Genomic DNA, 21823 nt, shown 5'->3' with positions numbered 1-21823 from the left:
TTGACCTCCTTTGAGCCAGTGTATTACTGAACACAATGCGCCAACAAAACAGAGTTTTTGGGATATAAAGAGGGACTTTCTCGAACAAAACAAACCTTTATTGTGGAGCTGGGACTCTTGTGACTGCAACCAGATGAAGATGTTCAAAGGTAAGTGATTCATTTTATCGCTATTTATGACTTTTGTGACTCGTCTACTTGGTTGGAATATGTTTTTGTAAGTGGGGCGCTGTCCTCAGATAATCGCATGGTAGGCTTTCGCAGTAAATCCTATTTGAAATGTGACAAAGCGGCTGGATTAACAAGAAGTTCATCTTTAAGCCGATGTATAGCACTTGTATTTTTGTGAATGTTTATATTGACTATTTCTATATTTTGAATTTGGCGCTCTGCAATTTCACCGGATGTTGTCGAGGTGGGTTGCTAGCAGAACACCTGCGCCAGAAAAGGTAAACATTAAAGCAACGCCCAAACAGGGACTTGAACCCTGGACCCTCAGATTAAAAGTCTGATGCTCTACCGACTGAGCTATCTGGGCTCTGCATTTGCTTATTTTCAGACACTTAACCTGCCGGGCAGAGGCACGTGCTGATGGTGGTGGCATTGTCAGATGGTTCATTTCCCCAGAGAACCAGGCCTCCATTCCAAATTATACACTCATTAAAATCTGAACTAGGCATCCTCTCCAAAGATGTTAAATGTCAATGACCTCGTGGCGCAATGGTAGCGCGTCTGACTCCAGATCAGAAGGTTGCGTGTTCAACTCACGTCGTGGTCATGGTTTTTATGTGTGCAATCTCTGCCGCCTTTACTCAGTGAATCAGCACAAGTACCAATGTGGCTTTACAGTACTGATCTCGCACAGAAACGAACAAACCAATGCTGCTTTTGATGAAAATTGTCTCTCACAAAAACCTGTCACACTGCAAAATCTTAAATGAAATCATGTCAGTCTTCGAACAGGGAGTTTAATGTATGCTTGGGGGCAGTTTTTTGATGCCTGGATGAGAAACGTTCCCAAAGTAAACTGCCTGTTACTCAGGCCCAGAAACTAGGATATGCATATAAATGGTAGATTTGGATAGAACACACTCTACAGTTTCCAAAACTGTTAAAATAATGTCTCTGAGTATAACAGAACTGATATGGCAGGCAAAAACCTGAAGAAAAGTTATCCAGGAGGTGGGATTTTTTTGATGTGGGTAGTTTTCAATTGAATGCCTATTGAGTTTCTAATGGGTTAGGATCCAGATTGCAGTTCCTATGGCTACCACTAGATGTCAACAGTCTTTAGACATTGGTTTAGACTTGTTTTCTGAAAAATGAAGAAGAATGAGACCTTGCTGTCAGTGGACTGAGGAAGCATGCAGTACTGGTTTGCGCGCGTGACAGAGTGCGCGCCCTTCGTTGTTTTTCATTTCTATTGAATACGCAATTGTCCGGTTGAAAATGTATTATTTAGACAATTGACAACGTGAGGATTAATTATGAACATCGTTTGACATGTTTCAACAAACTTTGCCGGTACTATTAGGATGTATTCGTCTGCATGTTTTGACCTCCTTTGAGCCAGTGTATTACTGAACACAATGCGCCAACAAAACAGAGTTTTTGGGATATAAAGAGGGACTTTCTCGAACAAAACAAACCTTTATTGTGGAGCTGGGACTCTTGTGACTGCAACCAGATGAAGATGTTCAAAGGTAAGTGATTCATTTTATCGCTATTTATGACTTTTGTGACTCGTCTACTTGGTTGGAATATGTTTTTGTAAGTGGGGCGCTGTCCTCAGATAATCGCATGGTAGGCTTTCGCAGTAAATCCTATTTGAAATGTGACAAAGCGGCTGGATTAACAAGAAGTTCATCTTTAAGCCGATGTATAGCACTTGTATTTTTGTGAATGTTTATATTGACTATTTCTATATTTTGAATTTGGCGCTCTGCAATTTCACCGGATGTTGTCGAGGTGGGTTGCTAGCAGAACACCTGCGCCAGAAAAGGTAAACATTAAAGCAACGCCCAAACAGGGACTTGAACCCTGGACCCTCAGATTAAAAGTCTGATGCTCTACCGACTGAGCTATCTGGGCTCTGCATTTGCTTATTTTCAGACACTTAACCTGCCGGGCAGAGGCACGTGCTGATGGTGGTGGCATTGTCAGATGGTTCATTTCCCCAGAGAACCAGGCCTCCATTCCAAATTATACACTCATTAAAATCTGAACTAGGCATCCTCTCCAAAGATGTTAAATGTCAATGACCTCGTGGCGCGTCTGACTCCAGATCAGAAGGTTGCGTGTTCAACTCACGTCGTGGTCATGGTTTTTATGTGTGCAATCTCTGCCGCCTTTACTCAGTGAATCAGCACAAGTACCAATGTGGCTTTACAGTACTAATCTTGCACAGAAACGAACAAACCAATGCTGCTTTTGATGAAAATTGTCTCTCACAAAAACCTGTCACACTGCAAAATCTTAAATGAAATCATGTGATTGTCAGTCTTCGAACAGGGAGTTTAATGTATGCTTGGGGGCAGTTTTTTGATGCCTGGATGAGAAACGTTCCCAAAGTAAACTGCCTGTTACTCAGGCCCAGAAACTAGGATATGCATATAAATGGTAGATTTGGATAGAACACACTCTACAGTTTCCAGAACTGTTAAAATAATGTCTCTGAGTATAACAGAATTTATATGGCAGGCAAAAACCTGAAGAAAAGTTATCCAGGAGGTGGGATTTTTTTGATGTGGGTAGTTTTCAATTGAATGCCTATTGAGTTTCTAATGGGTTAGGATCCAGATTCAACAAACTTTGCCGGTACTATTAGGATGTATTCGTCTGCATGTTTTGACCTCCTTTGAGCCAGTGTATTACTGAACACAATGCGCCAACAAAACAGAGTTTTTGGGATATAAAGAGGGACTTTCTCTGACAAAACAAACCTTTATTGTGGAGCTGGGACTCTTGTGACTGCAACCAGATGAAGATGTTCAAAGGTAAGTGATTCATTTTATCGCTATTTATGACTTTTGTGACTCGTCTACTTGGTTGGAATATGTTTTTGTAAGTGGGGCGCTGTCCTCAGATAATCGCATGGTAGGCTTTCGCAGTAAATCCTATTTGAAATGTGACAAAGCGGCTGGATTAACAAGAAGTTAATCTTTAAACCGATGTATAACACTTGTATTTTTGTGAATGTTTATATTGACTATTTCTATATTTTGAATTTGGCGCTCTGCAATTTCACCGGATGTTGTCGAGGTGGGTTGCTAGCAGAACACCTGCGCCAGAAAAGGTAAACATTAAAGCAACGCCCAAACAGGGACTTGAACCCTGGACCCTCAGATTAAAAGTCTGATGCTCTACCGACTGAGCTATCTGGGCTCTGCATCTGCTTATTTTCAGACACTTAACCTGCCGGGCAGAGGCACGTGCTGATGGTGGTGGTATTGTCAGATGGTTCATTTCCCCAGAGAACCAGGCCTCCATTCCAAATTATACACTCATTAAAATCTGAACTAGGCATCCTCTCCAAAGATGTTAAATGTCAATGACCTCGTGGCGCGTCTGACTCCAGATCAGAAGGTTGCGTGTTCAACTCACGTCGTGGTCATGGTTTTTATGTGTGCAATCTCTGCCGCCTTTACTCAGTGAATCAGCACAAGTACCAATGTGGCTTTACAGTACTAATCTTGCACAGAAACGAACAAACCAATGCTGCTTTTGATGAAAATTGTCTCTCACAAAAACCTGTCACACTGCAAAATCTTAAATGAAATCATGTGATTGTCAGTCTTCGAACAGGGAGTTTAATGTATGCTTGGGGGCAGTTTTTTGATGCCTGGATGAGAAACGTTCCCAAAGTAAACTGCCTGTTACTCAGGCCCAGAAACTAGGATATGCATATAAATGGTAGATTTGGATAGAACACACTCTACAGTTTCCAAAACTGTTAAAATAATGTCTCTGAGTATAACAGAACTGATATGGCAGGCAAAAACCTGAAGAAAAGTTATCCAGGAGGTGGGATTTTTTTGATGTGGGTAGTTTTCAATTGAATGCCTATTGAGTTTCTAATGGGTTAGGATCCAGATTGCAGTTCCTATGGCTACCACTAGATGTCAACAGTCTTTAGACATTGGTTTAGACTTGTTTTCTGAAAAATGAAGAAGAATGAGACCTTGCTGTCAGTGGACTGAGGAAGCATGCAGTACTGGTTTGCGCGCGTGACAGAGTGCGCGCCCTTCGTTGTTTTTCATTTCTATTGAATACGCAATTGTCCGGTTGAAAATGTATTATTTAGACAATTGACAACGTGAGGATTAATTATGAACATCGTTTGACATGTTTCAACAAACTTTGCCGGTACTATTAGGATGTATTCGTCTGCATGTTTTGACCTCCTTTGAGCCAGTGTATTACTGAACACAATGCGCCAACAAAACAGAGTTTTTGGGATATAAAGAGGGACTTTCTCGAACAAAACAAACCTTTATTGTGGAGCTGGGACTCTTGTGACTGCAACCAGATGAAGATGTTCAAAGGTAAGTGATTCATTTTATCGCTATTTATGACTTTTGTGACTCGTCTACTTGGTTGGAATATGTTTTTGTAAGTGGGGCGCTGTCCTCAGATAATCGCATGGTAGGCTTTCGCAGTAAATCCTATTTGAAATGTGACAAAGCGGCTGGATTAACAAGAAGTTCATCTTTAAGCCGATGTATAGCACTTGTATTTTTGTGAATGTTTATATTGACTATTTCTATATTTTGAATTTGGCGCTCTGCAATTTCACCGGATGTTGTCGAGGTGGGTTGCTAGCAGAACACCTGCGCCAGAAAAGGTAAACATTAAAGCAACGCCCAAACAGGGACTTGAACCCTGGACCCTCAGATTAAAAGTCTGATGCTCTACCGACTGAGCTATCTGGGCTCTGCATTTGCTTATTTTCAGACACTTAACCTGCCGGGCAGAGGCACGTGCTGATGGTGGTGGCATTGTCAGATGGTTCATTTCCCCAGAGAACCAGGCCTCCATTCCAAATTATACACTCATTAAAATCTGAACTAGGCATCCTCTCCAAAGATGTTAAATGTCAATGACCTCGTGGCGCAATGGTAGCGCGTCTGACTCCAGATCAGAAGGTTGCGTGTTCAACTCACGTCGTGGTCATGGTTTTTATGTGTGCAATCTCTGCCGCCTTTACTCAGTGAATCAGCACAAGTACCAATGTGGCTTTACAGTACTAATCTCGCACAGAAACGAACAAACCAATGCTGCTTTTGATGAAAATTGTCTCTCACAAAAACCTGTCACACTGCAAAATCTTAAATGAAATCATGTGATTGTCAGTCTTCGAACAGGGAGTTCGATATGTATGCTTGGGGGCAGTTTTTTGATGCCTGGATGAGAAACGTTCCCAAAGTAAACTGCCTGTTACTCAGGCCCAGAAACTAGGATATGCATATAAATGGTAGATTTGGATAGAACACACTCTACAGTTTCCAAAACTGTTAAAATAATGTCTCTGAGTATAACAGAACTGATATGGCAGGCAAAAACCTGAAGAAAAGTTATCCAGGAGGTGGGATTTGTTTGATGTGGGTAGTTTTCAATTGAATGCCTATTGAGTTTCTAATGGGTTAGGATCCAGATTCAACAAACTTTGCCGGTACTATTAGGATGTATTCGTCTGCATGTTTTGACCTCCTTTGAGCCAGTGTATTACTGAACACAATGCGCCAACAAAACAGAGTTTTTGGGATATAAAGAGGGACTTTCTCTGACAAAACAAACCTTTATTGTGGAGCTGGGACTCTTGTGACTGCAACCAGATGAAGATGTTCAAAGGTAAGTGATTCATTTTATCGCTATTTATGACTTTTGTGACTCGTCTACTTGGTTGGAATATGTTTTTGTAAGTGGGGCGCTGTCCTCAGATAATCGCATGGTAGGCTTTCGCAGTAAATCCTATTTGAAATGTGACAAAGCGGCTGGATTAACAAGAAGTTAATCTTTAAGCCGATGTATAACACTTGTATTTTTGTGAATGTTTATATTGACTATTTCTATATTTTGAATTTGGCGCTCTGCAATTTCACCGGATGTTGTCGAGGTGGGTTGCTAGCAGAACACCTGCGCCAGAAAAGGTAAACATTAAAGCAACGCCCAAACAGGGACTTGAACCCTGGACCCTCAGATTAAAAGTCTGATGCTCTACCGACTGAGCTATCTGGGCTCTGCATCTGCTTATTTTCAGACACTTAACCTGCCGGGCAGAGGCACGTGCTGATGGTGGTGGCATTGTCAGATGGTTCATTTCCCCAGAGAACCAGGCCTCCATTCCAAATTATACACTCATTAAACTAGGCATCCTCTCCAAAGATGTTAAATGTCAATGACCTCGTGGCGCGTCTGACTCCAGATCAGAAGGTTGCGTGTTCAACTCACGTCGTGGTCATGGTTTTTATGTGTGCAATCTCTGCCGCCTTTACTCAGTGAATCAGCACAAGTACCAATGTGGCTTTACAGTACTAATCTTGCACAGAAACGAACAAACCAATGCTGCTTTTGATGAAAATTGTCTCTCACAAAAACCTGTCACACTGCAAAATCTTAAATGAAATCATGTGATTGTCAGTCTTCGAACAGGGAGTTTAATGTATGCTTGGGGGCAGTTTTTTGATGCCTGGATGAGAAACGTTCCCAAAGTAAACTGCCTGTTACTCAGGCCCAGAAACTAGGATATGCATATAAATGGTAGATTTGGATAGAACACACTCTACAGTTTCCAGAACTGTTAAAATAATGTCTCTGAGTATAACAGAATTTATATGGCAGGCAAAAACCTGAAGAAAAGTTATCCAGGAGGTGGGATTTTTTTGATGTGGGTAGTTTTCAATTGAATGCCTATTGAGTTTCTAATGGGTTAGGATCCAGATTCAACAAACTTTGCCGGTACTATTAGGATGTATTCGTCTGCATGTTTTGACCTCCTTTGAGCCAGTGTATTACTGAACACAATGCGCCAACAAAACAGAGTTTTTGGGATATAAAGAGGGACTTTCTCTGACAAAACAAACCTTTATTGTGGAGCTGGGACTCTTGTGACTGCAACCAGATGAAGATGTTCAAAGGTAAGTGATTCATTTTATCGCTATTTATGACTTTTGTGACTCGTCTACTTGGTTGGAATATGTTTTTGTAAGTGGGGCGCTGTCCTCAGATAATCGCATGGTAGGCTTTCGCAGTAAATCCTATTTGAAATGTGACAAAGCGGCTGGATTAACAAGAAGTTAATCTTTAAACCGATGTATAACACTTGTATTTTTGTGAATGTTTATATTGACTATTTCTATATTTTGAATTTGGCGCTCTGCAATTTCACCGGATGTTGTCGAGGTGGGTTGCTAGCAGAACACCTGCGCCAGAAAAGGTAAACATTAAAGCAACGCCCAAACAGGGACTTGAACCCTGGACCCTCAGATTAAAAGTCTGATGCTCTACCGACTGAGCTATCTGGGCTCTGCATCTGCTTATTTTCAGACACTTAACCTGCCGGGCAGAGGCACGTGCTGATGGTGGTGGTATTGTCAGATGGTTCATTTCCCCAGAGAACCAGGCCTCCATTCCAAATTATACACTCATTAAAATCTGAACTAGGCATCCTCTCCAAAGATGTTAAATGTCAATGACCTCGTGGCGCGTCTGACTCCAGATCAGAAGGTTGCGTGTTCAACTCACGTCGTGGTCATGGTTTTTATGTGTGCAATCTCTGCCGCCTTTACTCAGTGAATCAGCACAAGTACCAATGTGGCTTTACAGTACTAATCTTGCACAGAAACGAACAAACCAATGCTGCTTTTGATGAAAATTGTCTCTCACAAAAACCTGTCACACTGCAAAATCTTAAATGAAATCATGTGATTGTCAGTCTTCGAACAGGGAGTTTAATGTATGCTTGGGGGCAGTTTTTTGATGCCTGGATGAGAAACGTTCCCAAAGTAAACTGCCTGTTACTCAGGCCCAGAAACTAGGATATGCATATAAATGGTAGATTTGGATAGAACACACTCTACAGTTTCCAGAACTGTTAAAATAATGTCTCTGAGTATAACAGAATTTATATGGCAGGCAAAAACCTGAAGAAAAGTTATCCAGGAGGTGGGATTTTTTTGATGTGGGTAGTTTTCAATTGAATGCCTATTGAGTTTCTAATGGGTTAGGATCCAGATTCAACAAACTTTGCCGGTACTATTAGGATGTATTCGTCTGCATGTTTTGACCTCCTTTGAGCCAGTGTATTACTGAACACAATGCGCCAACAAAACAGAGTTTTTGGGATATAAAGAGGGACTTTCTCTGACAAAACAAACCTTTATTGTGGAGCTGGGACTCTTGTGACTGCAACCAGATGAAGATGTTCAAAGGTAAGTGATTCATTTTATCGCTATTTATGACTTTTGTGACTCGTCTACTTGGTTGGAATATGTTTTTGTAAGTGGGGCGCTGTCCTCAGATAATCGCATGGTAGGCTTTCGCAGTAAATCCTATTTGAAATGTGACAAAGCGGCTGGATTAACAAGAAGTTCATCTTTAAGCCGATGTATAACACTTGTATTTTTGTGAATGTTTATATTGACTATTTCTATATTTTGAATTTGGCGCTCTGCAATTTCACCGGATGTTGTCGAGGTGGGTTGCTAGCAGAACACCTGCGCCAGAAAAGGTAAACATTAAAGCAACGCCCAAACAGGGACTTGAACCCTGGACCCTCAGATTAAAAGTCTGATGCTCTACCGACTGAGCTATCTGGGCTCTGCATCTGCTTATTTTCAGACACTTAACCTGCCGGGCAGAGGCACGTGCTGATGGTGGTGGTATTGTCAGATGGTTCATTTCCCCAGAGAACCAGGCCTCCATTCCAAATTATACACTCATTAAAATCTGAACTAGGCATCCTCTCCAAAGATGTTAAATGTCAATGACCTCGTGGCGCGTCTGACTCCAGATCAGAAGGTTGCGTGTTCAACTCACGTCGTGGTCATGGTTTTTATGTGTGCAATCTCTGCCGCCTTTACTCAGTGAATCAGCACAAGTACCAATGTGGCTTTACAGTACTAATCTTGCACAGAAACGAACAAACCAATGCTGCTTTTGATGAAAATTGTCTCTCACAAAAACCTGTCACACTGCAAAATCTTAAATGAAATCATGTGATTGTCAGTCTTCGAACAGGGAGTTTAATGTATGCTTGGGGGCAGTTTTTTGATGCCTGGATGAGAAACGTTCCCAAAGTAAACTGCCTGTTACTCAGGCCCAGAAACTAGGATATGCATATAAATGGTAGATTTGGATAGAACACACTCTACAGTTTCCAGAACTGTTAAAATAATGTCTCTGAGTATAACAGAATTTATATGGCAGGCAAAAACCTGAAGAAAAGTTATCCAGGAGGTGGGATTTTTTTGATGTGGGTAGTTTTCAATTGAATGCCTATTGAGTTTCTAATGGGTTAGGATCCAGATTCAACAAACTTTGCCGGTACTATTAGGATGTATTCGTCTGCATGTTTTGACCTCCTTTGAGCCAGTGTATTACTGAACACAATGCGCCAACAAAACAGAGTTTTTGGGATATAAAGAGGGACTTTCTCTGACAAAACAAACCTTTATTGTGGAGCTGGGACTCTTGTGACTGCAACCAGATGAAGATGTTCAAAGGTAAGTGATTCATTTTATCGCTATTTATGACTTTTGTGACTCGTCTACTTGGTTGGAATATGTTTTTGTAAGTGGGGCGCTGTCCTCAGATAATCGCATGGTAGGCTTTCGCAGTAAATCCTATTTGAAATGTGACAAAGCGGCTGGATTAACAAGAAGTTAATCTTTAAACCGATGTATAACACTTGTATTTTTGTGAATGTTTATATTGACTATTTCTATATTTTGAATTTGGCGCTCTGCAATTTCACCGGATGTTGTCGAGGTGGGTTGCTAGCAGAACACCTGCGCCAGAAAAGGTAAACATTAAAGCAACGCCCAAACAGGGACTTGAACCCTGGACCCTCAGATTAAAAGTCTGATGCTCTACCGACTGAGCTATCTGGGCTCTGCATCTGCTTATTTTCAGACACTTAACCTGCCGGGCAGAGGCACGTGCTGATGGTGGTGGTATTGTCAGATGGTTCATTTCCCCAGAGAACCAGGCCTCCATTCCAAATTATACACTCATTAAAATCTGAACTAGGCATCCTCTCCAAAGATGTTAAATGTCAATGACCTCGTGGCGCGTCTGACTCCAGATCAGAAGGTTGCGTGTTCAACTCACGTCGTGGTCATGGTTTTTATGTGTGCAATCTCTGCCGCCTTTACTCAGTGAATCAGCACAAGTACCAATGTGGCTTTACAGTACTAATCTTGCACAGAAACGAACAAACCAATGCTGCTTTTGATGAAAATTGTCTCTCACAAAAACCTGTCACACTGCAAAATCTTAAATGAAATCATGTGATTGTCAGTCTTCGAACAGGGAGTTTAATGTATGCTTGGGGGCAGTTTTTTGATGCCTGGATGAGAAACGTTCCCAAAGTAAACTGCCTGTTACTCAGGCCCAGAAACTAGGATATGCATATAAATGGTAGATTTGGATAGAACACACTCTACAGTTTCCAGAACTGTTAAAATAATGTCTCTGAGTATAACAGAATTTATATGGCAGGCAAAAACCTGAAGAAAAGTTATCCAGGAGGTGGGATTTTTTTGATGTGGGTAGTTTTCAATTGAATGCCTATTGAGTTTCTAATGGGTTAGGATCCAGATTCAACAAACTTTGCCGGTACTATTAGGATGTATTCGTCTGCATGTTTTGACCTCCTTTGAGCCAGTGTATTACTGAACACAATGCGCCAACAAAACAGAGTTTTTGGGATATAAAGAGGGACTTTCTCTGACAAAACAAACCTTTATTGTGGAGCTGGGACTCTTGTGACTGCAACCAGATGAAGATGTTCAAAGGTAAGTGATTCATTTTATCGCTATTTATGACTTTTGTGACTCGTCTACTTGGTTGGAATATGTTTTTGTAAGTGGGGCGCTGTCCTCAGATAATCGCATGGTAGGCTTTCGCAGTAAATCCTATTTGAAATGTGACAAAGCGGCTGGATTAACAAGAAGTTAATCTTTAAACCGATGTATAACACTTGTATTTTTGTGAATGTTTATATTGACTATTTCTATATTTTGAATTTGGCGCTCTGCAATTTCACCGGATGTTGTCGAGGTGGGTTGCTAGCAGAACACCTGCGCCAGAAAAGGTAAACATTAAAGCAACGCCCAAACAGGGACTTGAACCCTGGACCCTCAGATTAAAAGTCTGATGCTCTACCGACTGAGCTATCTGGGCTCTGCATCTGCTTATTTTCAGACACTTAACCTGCCGGGCAGAGGCACGTGCTGATGGTGGTGGTATTGTCAGATGGTTCATTTCCCCAGAGAACCAGGCCTCCATTCCAAATTATACACTCATTAAAATCTGAACTAGGCATCCTCTCCAAAGATGTTAAATGTCAATGACCTCGTGGCGCGTCTGACTCCAGATCAGAAGGTTGCGTGTTCAACTCACGTCGTGGTCATGGTTTTTATGTGTGCAATCTCTGCCGCCTTTACTCAGTGAATCAGCACAAGTACCAATGTGGCTTTACAGTACTAATCTTGCACAGAAACGAACAAACCAATGCTGCTTTTGATGAAAATTGTCTCTCACAAAAACCTGTCACACTGCAAAATCTTAAATGAAATCATGTGATTGTCAGTCTTCGAACAGGGAGTTTAATGTATGCTTGGGGGCAGTTTTTTGATGCCTGGATGAGAAACGTTCCCAAAGTAAACTGCCTGTTACTCAGGCCCAGAAACTAGGATATGCATATAAATGGTAGATTTGGATAGAACACACTCTACAGTTTCCAGAACTGTTAAAATAATGTCTCTGAGTATAACAGAATTTATATGGCAGGCAAAAACCTGAAGAAAAGTTATCCAGGAGGTGGGATTTTTTTGATGTGGGTAGTTTTCAATTGAATGCCTATTGAGTTTCTAATGGGTTAGGATCCAGATTCAACAAACTTTGCCGGTACTATTAGGATGTATTCGTCTGCATGTTTTGACCTCCTTTGAGCCAGTGTATTACTGAACACAATGCGCCAACAAAACAGAGTTTTTGGGATATAAAGAGGGACTTTCTCTGACAAAACAAACCTTTATTGTGGAGCTGGGACTCTTGTGACTGCAACCAGATGAAGATGTTCAAAGGTAAGTGATTCATTTTATCGCTATTTATGACTTTTGTGACTCGTCTACTTGGTTGGAATATGTTTTTGTAAGTGGGGCGCTGTCCTCAGATAATCGCATGGTAGGCTTTCGCAGTAAATCCTATTTGAAATGTGACAAAGCGGCTGGATTAACAAGAAGTTAATCTTTAAACCGATGTATAACACTTGTATTTTTGTGAATGTTTATATTGACTATTTCTATATTTTGAATTTGGCGCTCTGCAATTTCACCGGATGTTGTCGAGGTGGGTTGCTAGCAGAACACCTGCGCCAGAAAAGGTAAACATTAAAGCAACGCCCAAACAGGGACTTGAACCCTGGACCCTCAGATTAAAAGTCTGATGCTCTACCGACTGAGCTATCTGGGCTCTGCATCTGCTTATTTTCAGACACTTAACCTGCCGGGCAGAGGCACGTGCTGATGGTGGTGGTATTGTCAGATGGTTCATTTCCCCAGAGAACCAGGCCTCCATTCCAAATTATACACTCATTAAAATCTGAACTAGGCATCCTCTCCAAAGATGTTAAATGTCAATGACCTCTTGGCGTGTCTGACTCCAGATCAGAAGGTTGCGTGTTCAACTCACGTCGTGGTCATGGTTTTTATGTGTGCAATCTCTGCCGCCTTTACTCAGTGAATCAGCACAAGTACCAATGTGGCTTTACAGTACTAATCTTGCACAGAAACGAACAAACCAATGCTGCTTTTGATGAAAATTGTCTCTCACAAAAACCTGTCACACTGCAAAATCTTAAATGAAATCATGTGATTGTCAGTCTTCGAACAGGGAGTTTAATGTATGCTTGGGGGCAGTTTTTTGATGCCTGGATGAGAAACGTTCCCAAAGTAAACTGCCTGTTACTCAGGCCCAGAAACTAGGATATGCATATAAATGGTAGATTTGGATAGAACACACTCTACAGTTTCCAGAACTGTTAAAATAATGTCTCTGAGTATAACAGAATTTATATGGCAGGCAAAAACCTGAAGAAAAGTTATCCAGGAGGTGGGATTTTTTTGATGTGGGTAGTTTTCAATTGAATGCCTATTGAGTTTCTAATGGGTTAGGATCCAGATTCAACAAACTTTGCCGGTACTATTAGGATGTATTCGTCTGCATGTTTTGACCTCCTTTGAGCCAGTGTATTACTGAACACAATGCGCCAACAAAACAGAGTTTTTGGGATATAAAGAGGGACTTTCTCTGACAAAACAAACCTTTATTGTGGAGCTGGGACTCTTGTGACTGCAACCAGATGAAGATGTTCAAAGGTAAGTGATTCATTTTATCGCTATTTATGACTTTTGTGACTCGTCTACTTGGTTGGAATATGTTTTTGTAAGTGGGGCGCTGTCCTCAGATAATCGCATGGTAGGCTTTCGCAGTAAATCCTATTTGAAATGTGACAAAGCGGCTGGATTAACAAGAAGTTAATCTTTAAACCGATGTATAACACTTGTATTTTTGTGAATGTTTATATTGACTATTTCTATATTTTGAATTTGGCGCTCTGCAATTTCACCGGATGTTGTCGAGGTGGGTTGCTAGCAGAACACCTGCGCCAGAAAAGGTAAACATTAAAGCAACGCCCAAACAGGGACTTGAACCCTGGACCCTCAGATTAAAAGTCTGATGCTCTACCGACTGAGCTATCTGGGCTCTGCATCTGCTTATTTTCAGACACTTAACCTGCCGGGCAGAGGCACGTGCTGATGGTGGTGGTATTGTCAGATGGTTCATTTCCCCAGAGAACCAGGCCTCCATTCCAAATTATACACTCATTAAAATCTGAACTAGGCATCCTCTCCAAAGATGTTAAATGTCAATGACCTCGTGGCGCAATGGTAGCGCGTCTGACTCCAGATCAGAAGGTTGCGTGTTCAACTCACGTCGTGGTCATTGTTTTTATGTGTGCAATCTCTGCCGCCTTTACTCAGTGAATCAGCACAAGTACCAATGTGGCTTTACAGTACTAATCTCGCACAGAAACGAACAAACCGATGCTGCTTTTGATGAAAATTGTCTCTCACAAAAACCTGTCACACTGCAAAATCTTAAATGAAATCATGTGATTGTCAGTCTTCGAACAGGGAGTTTAATGTATGCTTGGGGGCAGTTTTTTGATGCCTGGATGAGAAACGTTCCCAAAGTAAACTGCCTGTTACTCAGGCCCAGAAAATAGGATATGCATATAAATGGTAGATTTGGATAGAACACACTCTACAGTTTCCAGAACTGTTAAAATAATGTCTCTGAGTATAACAGAATTCATATGGCAGGCAAAAACCTGAAGAAAAGTTATCCAGGAGGTGGGATTTTTTTGATGTGGGTAGTTTTCAATTGAATGCCTATTGAGTTTCTAATGGGTTAGGATCCAGATTCAACAAACTTTGCCGGTACTATTAGGATGTATTCGTCTGCATGTTTTGACCTCCTTTGAGCCAGTGTATTACTGAACACAATGCGCCAACAAAACAGAGTTTTTGGGATATAAAGAGGGACTTTCTCTGACAAAACAAACCTTTATTGTGGAGCTGGGACTCTTGTGACTGCAACCAGATGAAGATGTTCAAAGGTAAGTGATTCATTTTATCGCTATTTATGACTTTTGTGACTCGTCTACTTGGTTGGAATATGTTTTTGTAAGTGGGGCGCTGTCCTCAGATAATCGCATGGTAGGCTTTCGCAGTAAATCCTATTTGAAATGTGACAAAGCGGCTGGATTAACAAGAAGTTAATCTTTAAACCGATGTATAACACTTGTATTTTTGTGAATGTTTATATTGACTATTTCTATATTTTGAATTTGGCGCTCTGCAATTTCACCGGATGTTGTCGAGGTGGGTTGCTAGCAGAACACCTGCGCCAGAAAAGGTAAACATTAAAGCAACGCCCAAACAGGGACTTGAACCCTGGACCCTCAGATTAAAAGTCTGATGCTCTACCGACTGAGCTATCTGGGCTCTGCATCTGCTTATTTTCAGACACTTAACCTGCCGGGCAGAGGCACGTGCTGATGGTGGTGGTATTGTCAGATGGTTCATTTCCCCAGAGAACCAGGCCTCCATTCCAAATTATACACTCATTAAAATCTGAACTAGGCATCCTCTCCAAAGATGTTAAATGTCAATGACCTCGTGGCGCGTCTGACTCCAGATCAGAAGGTTGCGTGTTCAACTCACGTCGTGGTCATGGTTTTTATGTGTGCAATCTCTGCCGCCTTTACTCAGTGAATCAGCACAAGTACCAATGTGGCTTTACAGTACTAATCTTGCACAGAAACGAACAAACCAATGCTGCTTTTGATGAAAATTGTCTCTCACAAAAACCTGTCACACTGCAAAATCTTAAATGAAATCATGTGATTGTCAGTCTTCGAACAGGGAGTTTAATGTATGCTTGGGGGCAGTTTTTTGATGCCTGGATGAGAAACGTTCCCAAAGTAAACTGCCATTTACTCAGGCCCAGAAACTAGGATATGCATATAAATGGTAGATTTGGATAGAACACACTCTACAGTTTCCAGAACTGTTAAAATAATGTCTCTGAGTATAACAGAATTTATATGGCAGGCAAAAACCTGAAGAAAAGTTATCCAGGAGGTGGGATTTTTTTGATGTGGGTAGTTTTCAATTGAATGCCTATTGAGTTTCTAATGGGTTAGGATCCAGATTCAACAAACTTTGCCGGTACTATTAGGATGTATTCGTCTGCATGTTTTGACCTCCTTTGAGCCAGTGTATTACTGAACACAATGCGCCAACAAAACAGAGTTTTTGGGATATAAAGAGGGACTTTCTCTGACAAAACAAACCTTTATTGTGGAGCTGGGACTCTTGTGACTGCAACCAGATGAAGATGTTCAAAGGTAAGTGATTCATTTTATCGCTATTTATGACTTTTGTGACTCGTCTACTTGGTTGGAATATGTTTTTGTAAGTGGGGCGCTGTCCTCAGATAATCGCATGGTAGGCTTTCGCAGTAAATCCTATTTGAAATGTGACAAAGCGGCTGGATTAACAAGAAGTTAATCTTTAAACCGATGTATAGCACTTGTATTTTTGTGAATGTTTATATTGACTATTTCTATATTTTGAATTTGGCGCTCTGCAATTTCACCGGATGTTGTCGAGGTGGGTTGCTAGCAGAACACCTGCGCCAGAAAAGGTAAACATTAAAGCAACGCCCAAACAGGGACTTGAACCCTGGACCCTCAGATTAAAAGTCTGATGCTCTACCGACTGAGCTATCTGGGCTCTGCATCTGCTTATTTTCAGACACTTAACCTGCCGGGCAGAGGCACGTGCTGATGGTGGTGGTATTGTCAGATGGTTCATTTCCCCAGAGAACCAGGCCTCCATTCCAAATTATACACTCATTAAAATCTGAACTAGGCATTCTCTCCAAAGATGTTAAACGTCAATGACCTCGTGGCGCAATGGTAGCGCGTCTGACTCCAGATCAGAAGGTTGTGTGTTCAACTCACGTCGTGGTCATTGTTTTTATGTGTGCAATCTCTGCCGCCTTTACTCAGTGAATCAGCACAAGTACCAATGTGGCTTTACAGTACTAATCTCGCACAGAAACGAACAAACCGATGCTGCTTTTGATGAAAATTGTCTCTCACAAAAACATGTCACACTGCAAAATCTTAAATGAAATCATGTGATTGTCAGTCTTCGAACAGGGAGTTTAATGTATGCTTGGGGGCAGTTTTTTGATGCCTGGATGAGAAACGTTCCCAAAGTAAACTGCCTGTTACTCAGGCCCAGAAAATAGGATATGCATATAAATGGTAGATTTGGATAGAACACACTCTACAGTTTCCAGAACTGTTAAAATAATGTCTCTGAGTATAACAGAATTTATATGGCAGGCAAAAACCTGAAGAAAAGTTATCCAGGAGGTGGGATTTTTTTGATGTGGGTAGTTTTCAATTGAATGCCTATTGAGTTTCTAATGAGTTAGGATCCAGATTCAACAAACTTTGCCGGTACTATTAGGATGTATTCGTCTGCATGTTTTGACCTCCTTTGAGCCAGTGTATTACTGAACACAATGCGCCAACAAAACAGAGTTTTTGGGATATAAAGAGGGACTTTCTCTGACAAAACAAACCTTTATTGTGGAGCTGGGACTCTTGTGACTGCAACCAGATGAAGATGTTCAAAGGTAAGTGATTCATTTTATCGCTATTTATGACTTTTGTGACTCGTCTACTTGGTTGGAATATGTTTTTGTAAGTGGGGCGCTGTCCTCAGATAATCGCATGGTAGGCTTTCGCAGTAAATCCAATTTGAAATGTGACAAAGCGGCTGGATTAACAAGAAGTTAATCTTTAAACCGATGTATAACACTTGTATTTTTGTGAATGTTTATATTGACTATTTCTATATTTTGAATTTGGCGCTCTGCAATTTCACCGGATGTTGTCGAGGTGGGTTGCTAGCAGAACACCTGCGCCAGAAAAGGTAAACATTAAAGCAACGCCCAAACAGGGACTTGAACCCTGGACCCTCAGATTAAAAGTCTGATGCTCTACCGACTGAGCTATCTGGGCTCTGCATCTGCTTATTTTCAGACACTTAACCTGCCGGGCAGAGGCACGTGCTGATGGTGGTGGTATTGTCAGATGGTTCATTTCCCCAGAGAACCAGGCCTCCATTCCAAATTATACACTCATTAAAATCTGAACTAGGCATCCTCTCCAAAGATGTTAAATGTCAATGACCTCGTGGCGCAATGGTAGCGCGTCTGACTCCAGATCAGAAGGTTGCGTGTTCAACTCACGTCGTGGTCATTGTTTTTATGTGTGCAATCTCTGCCGCCTTTACTCAGTGAATCAGCACAAGTACCAATGTGGCTTTACAGTACTAATCTCGCACAGAAACGAACAAACCGATGCTGCTTTTGATGAAAATTGTCTCTCACAAAAACCTGTCACACTGCAAAATCTTAAATGAAATCATGTGATTGTCAGTCTTCGAACAGGGAGTTTAATGTATGCTTGGGGGCAGTTTTTTGATGCCTGGATGAGAAACGTTCCCAAAGTAAACTGCCTGTTACTCAGGCCCAGAAAATAGGATATGCATATAAATGGTAGATTTGGATAGAACACACTCTACAGTTTCCAGAACTGTTAAAATAATGTCTCTGAGTATAACAGAATTCATATGGCAGGCAAAAACCTGAAGAAAAGTTATCCAGGAGGTGGGATTTTTTTGATGTGGGTAGTTTTCAATTGAATGCCTATTGAGTTTCTAATGGGTTAGGATCCAGATTCAACAAACTTTGCCGGTACTATTAGGATGTATTCGTCTGCATGTTTTGACCTCCTTTGAGCCAGTGTATTACTGAACACAATGCGCCAACAAAACAGAGTTTTTGGGATATAAAGAGGGACTTTCTCTGACAAAACAAACCTTTATTGTGGAGCTGGGACTCTTGTGACTGCAACCAGATGAAGATGTTCAAAGGTAAGTGATTCATTTTATCGCTATTTATGACTTTTGTGACTCGTCTACTTGGTTGGAATATGTTTTTTGTAAGTGGGGCGCTGTCCTCAGATAATCGCATGGTAGGCTTTCGCAGTAAATCCTATTTGAAATGTGACAAAGCGGCTGGATTAACAAGAAGTTAATCTTTAAACCGATGTATAACACTTGTATTTTTGTGAATGTTTATATTGACTATTTCTATATTTTGAATTTGGCGCTCTGCAATTTCACCGGATGTTGTCGAGGTGGGTTGCTAGCAGAACACCTGCGCCAGAAAAGGTAAACATTAAAGCAACGCCCAAACAGGGACTTGAACCCTGGACCCTCAGATTAAAAGTCTGATGCTCTACCGACTGAGCTATCTGGGCTCTGCATCTGCTTATTTTCAGACACTTAACCTGCCGGGCAGAGGCACGTGCTGATGGTGGTGGTATTGTCAGATGGTTCATTTCCCCAGAGAACCAGGCCTCCATTCCAAATTATACACTCATTAAAATCTGAACTAGGCATCCTCTCCAAAGATGTTAAATGTCAATGACCTCGTGGCGCGTCTGACTCCAGATCAGAAGGTTGCGTGTTCAACTCACGTCGTGGTCATGGTTTTTATGTGTGCAATCTCTGCCGCCTTTACTCAGTGAATCAGCACAAGTACCAATGTGGCTTTACAGTACTAATCTTGCACAGAAACGAACAAACCAATGCTGCTTTTGATGAAAATTGTCTCTCACAAAAACCTGTCACACTGCAAAATCTTAAATGAAATCATGTGATTGTCAGTCTTCGAACAGGGAGTTTAATGTATGCTTGGGGGCAGTTTTTTGATGCCTGGATGAGAAACGTTCCCAAAGTAAACTGCCATTTACTCAGGCCCAGAAACTAGGATATGCATATAAATGGTAGATTTGGATAGAACACACTCTACAGTTTCCAGAACTGTTAAAATAATGTCTCTGAGTATAACAGAATTTATATGGCAGGCAAAAACCTGAAGAAAAGTTATCCAGGAGGTGGGATTTTTTTGATGTGGGTAGTTTTCAATTGAATGCCTATTGAGTTTCTAATGGGTTAGGATCCAGATTCAACAAACTTTGCCGGTACTATTAGGATGTATTCGTCTGCATGTTTTGACCTCCTTTGAGCCAGTGTATTACTGAACACAATGCGCCAACAAAACAGAGTTTTTGGGATATAAAGAGGGACTTTCTCTGACAAAACAAACCTTTATTGTGGAGCTGGGACTCTTGTGACTGCAACCAGATGAAGATGTTCAAAGGTAAGTGATTCATTTTATCGCTATTTATGACTTTTGTGACTCGTCTACTTGGTTGGAATATGTTTTTGTAAGTGGGGCGCTGTCCTCAGATAATCGCATGGTAGGCTTTCGCAGTAAATCCTATTTGAAATGTGACAAAGCGGCTGGATTAACAAGAAGTTAATCTTTAAACCGATGTATAGCACTTGTATTTTTGTGAATGTTTATATTGACTATTTCTATATTTTGAATTTGGCGCTCTGCAATTTCACCGGATGTTGTCGAGGTGGGTTGCTAGCAGAACACCTGCGCCAGAAAAGGTAAACATTAAAGCAACGCCCAAACAGGGACTTGAACCCTGGACCCTCAGATTAAAAGTCTGATGCTCTACCGACTGAGCTATCTGGGCTCTGCATCTGCTTATTTTCAGACACTTAACCTGCCGGGCAGAGGCACGTGCTGATGGTGGTGGTATTGTCAGATGGTTCATTTCCCCAGAGAACCAGGCCTCCATTCCAAATTATACACTCATTAAAATCTGAACTAGGCATTCTCTCCAAAGATGTTAAACGTCAATGACCTCGTGGCGCAATGGTAGCGCGTCTGACTCCAGATCAGAAGGTTGTGTGTTCAACTCACGTCGTGGTCATTGTTTTTATGTGTGCAATCTCTGCCGCCTTTACTCAGTGAATCAGCACAAGTACCAATGTGGCTTTACAGTACTAATCTCGCACAGAAACGAACAAACCGATGCTGCTTTTGATGAAAATTGTCTCTCACAAAAACATGTCACACTGCAAAATCTTAAATGAAATCATGTGATTGTCAGTCTTCGAACAGGGAGTTTAATGTATGCTTGGGGGCAGTTTTTGATGCCTGGATGAGAAACGTTCCCAAAGTAAACTGCCTGTTACTCAGGCCCAGAAAATAGGATATGCATATAAATGGTAGATTTGGATAGAACACACTCTACAGTTTCCAGAACTGTTAAAATAATGTCTCTGAGTATAACAGAATTTATATGGCAGGCAAAAACCTGAAGAAAAGTTATCCAGGAGGTGGGATTTTTTTGATGTGGGTAGTTTTCAATTGAATGCCTATTGAGTTTCTAATGAGTTAGGATCCAGATTCAACAAACTTTGCCGGTACTATTAGGATGTATTCGTCTGCATGTTTGACCTCCTTTGAGCCAGTGTATTACTGAACACAATGCGCCAACAAAACAGAGTTTTTGGGATATAAAGAGGGACTTTCTCTGACAAAACAAACCTTTATTGTGAGCTGGGACCTCTTGTGACTGCAACCAGATGAAGATGTTCAAAGGTAAGTGATTCATTTTATCGCTATTTATGACTTTTGTGACTCGTCTACTTGGTTGGAATATGTTTTTGTAAGTGGGGCGCTGTCCTCAGATAATCGCATGGTAGGCTTTCGCAGTAAATCCAATTTGAAATGTGACAAAGCGGCTGGATTAACAAGAAGTTCATCTTGAAACCGATGTATAACACTTGTATTTTTGTGAATGTTATATGACTATTTCTATATTTTGAATTTGGCGCTCTGCAATTTCACCGGATGTTGTCGAGGTGGGTTGCTAGCAGAACACCTGCGCCAGAAAAGGTAAACATTAAAGCAAACGCCCAAACAGGGACTTGAACCCTGGACCCCTCAGATTAAAAGTCTGATGCTCTACACAGACCTGAGCTATCTGGGCTCTGCATCTGCTTATTTTCAGACACTTAACC

General features: G+C 41.3%; 23 non-coding genes across 23 annotated transcripts; 6 read left to right on the top strand and 17 right to left on the bottom strand.

Annotated features, from left to right (window-relative positions):
- Positions 1 to 464: 464 nt before the first annotated feature.
- On the bottom strand, positions 465 to 537 carry trnak-uuu. Its single transcript has one exon. It is a non-coding gene; the product is annotated as a tRNA-Lys (tRNA).
- Positions 538 to 705: 168 nt separating this feature from the next.
- Positions 706 to 777, top strand: trnaw-cca. The gene has a single exon. It is a non-coding gene; the product is annotated as a tRNA-Trp (tRNA).
- A 1240-nt stretch (positions 778 to 2017) lies between these two features.
- On the bottom strand, positions 2018 to 2090 carry trnak-uuu. The gene has a single exon. It is a non-coding gene; the product is annotated as a tRNA-Lys (tRNA).
- A 1220-nt stretch (positions 2091 to 3310) lies between these two features.
- trnak-uuu lies at positions 3311 to 3383 on the bottom strand. The gene has a single exon. It is a non-coding gene; the product is annotated as a tRNA-Lys (tRNA).
- A 1475-nt stretch (positions 3384 to 4858) lies between these two features.
- Positions 4859 to 4931, bottom strand: trnak-uuu. The gene has a single exon. It is a non-coding gene; the product is annotated as a tRNA-Lys (tRNA).
- A 168-nt stretch (positions 4932 to 5099) lies between these two features.
- trnaw-cca lies at positions 5100 to 5171 on the top strand. The gene has a single exon. It is a non-coding gene; the product is annotated as a tRNA-Trp (tRNA).
- A 993-nt stretch (positions 5172 to 6164) lies between these two features.
- trnak-uuu lies at positions 6165 to 6237 on the bottom strand. The gene has a single exon. It is a non-coding gene; the product is annotated as a tRNA-Lys (tRNA).
- A 1213-nt stretch (positions 6238 to 7450) lies between these two features.
- On the bottom strand, positions 7451 to 7523 carry trnak-uuu. The gene has a single exon. It is a non-coding gene; the product is annotated as a tRNA-Lys (tRNA).
- A 1220-nt stretch (positions 7524 to 8743) lies between these two features.
- On the bottom strand, positions 8744 to 8816 carry trnak-uuu. The gene has a single exon. It is a non-coding gene; the product is annotated as a tRNA-Lys (tRNA).
- Positions 8817 to 10036: 1220 nt separating this feature from the next.
- trnak-uuu lies at positions 10037 to 10109 on the bottom strand. Its single transcript has one exon. It is a non-coding gene; the product is annotated as a tRNA-Lys (tRNA).
- A 1220-nt stretch (positions 10110 to 11329) lies between these two features.
- On the bottom strand, positions 11330 to 11402 carry trnak-uuu. Its single transcript has one exon. It is a non-coding gene; the product is annotated as a tRNA-Lys (tRNA).
- A 1220-nt stretch (positions 11403 to 12622) lies between these two features.
- On the bottom strand, positions 12623 to 12695 carry trnak-uuu. The gene has a single exon. It is a non-coding gene; the product is annotated as a tRNA-Lys (tRNA).
- A 1220-nt stretch (positions 12696 to 13915) lies between these two features.
- Positions 13916 to 13988, bottom strand: trnak-uuu. Its single transcript has one exon. It is a non-coding gene; the product is annotated as a tRNA-Lys (tRNA).
- Positions 13989 to 14156: 168 nt separating this feature from the next.
- trnaw-cca lies at positions 14157 to 14228 on the top strand. Its single transcript has one exon. It is a non-coding gene; the product is annotated as a tRNA-Trp (tRNA).
- Positions 14229 to 15219: 991 nt separating this feature from the next.
- On the bottom strand, positions 15220 to 15292 carry trnak-uuu. The gene has a single exon. It is a non-coding gene; the product is annotated as a tRNA-Lys (tRNA).
- Positions 15293 to 16512: 1220 nt separating this feature from the next.
- Positions 16513 to 16585, bottom strand: trnak-uuu. Its single transcript has one exon. It is a non-coding gene; the product is annotated as a tRNA-Lys (tRNA).
- Positions 16586 to 16753: 168 nt separating this feature from the next.
- Positions 16754 to 16825, top strand: trnaw-cca. The gene has a single exon. It is a non-coding gene; the product is annotated as a tRNA-Trp (tRNA).
- Positions 16826 to 17816: 991 nt separating this feature from the next.
- Positions 17817 to 17889, bottom strand: trnak-uuu. The gene has a single exon. It is a non-coding gene; the product is annotated as a tRNA-Lys (tRNA).
- Positions 17890 to 18057: 168 nt separating this feature from the next.
- trnaw-cca lies at positions 18058 to 18129 on the top strand. Its single transcript has one exon. It is a non-coding gene; the product is annotated as a tRNA-Trp (tRNA).
- Positions 18130 to 19121: 992 nt separating this feature from the next.
- trnak-uuu lies at positions 19122 to 19194 on the bottom strand. Its single transcript has one exon. It is a non-coding gene; the product is annotated as a tRNA-Lys (tRNA).
- Positions 19195 to 20414: 1220 nt separating this feature from the next.
- trnak-uuu lies at positions 20415 to 20487 on the bottom strand. Its single transcript has one exon. It is a non-coding gene; the product is annotated as a tRNA-Lys (tRNA).
- Positions 20488 to 20655: 168 nt separating this feature from the next.
- Positions 20656 to 20727, top strand: trnaw-cca. Its single transcript has one exon. It is a non-coding gene; the product is annotated as a tRNA-Trp (tRNA).
- Positions 20728 to 21715: 988 nt separating this feature from the next.
- Positions 21716 to 21792, bottom strand: trnak-uuu. The gene has a single exon. It is a non-coding gene; the product is annotated as a tRNA-Lys (tRNA).
- Positions 21793 to 21823: the final 31 nt, after the last annotated feature.

The sequence above is a fragment of the Oncorhynchus mykiss genome, unplaced genomic scaffold (genome assembly GCF_013265735.2).
Source record: "Oncorhynchus mykiss isolate Arlee unplaced genomic scaffold, USDA_OmykA_1.1 un_scaffold_466, whole genome shotgun sequence".
In the NCBI taxonomy this organism is placed as follows: Eukaryota; Metazoa; Chordata; class Actinopteri; order Salmoniformes; family Salmonidae; genus Oncorhynchus; species Oncorhynchus mykiss.
Note: the sequence above shows the minus strand (reverse complement) of the source record. Positions and strands in the feature narration are given on the sequence as shown.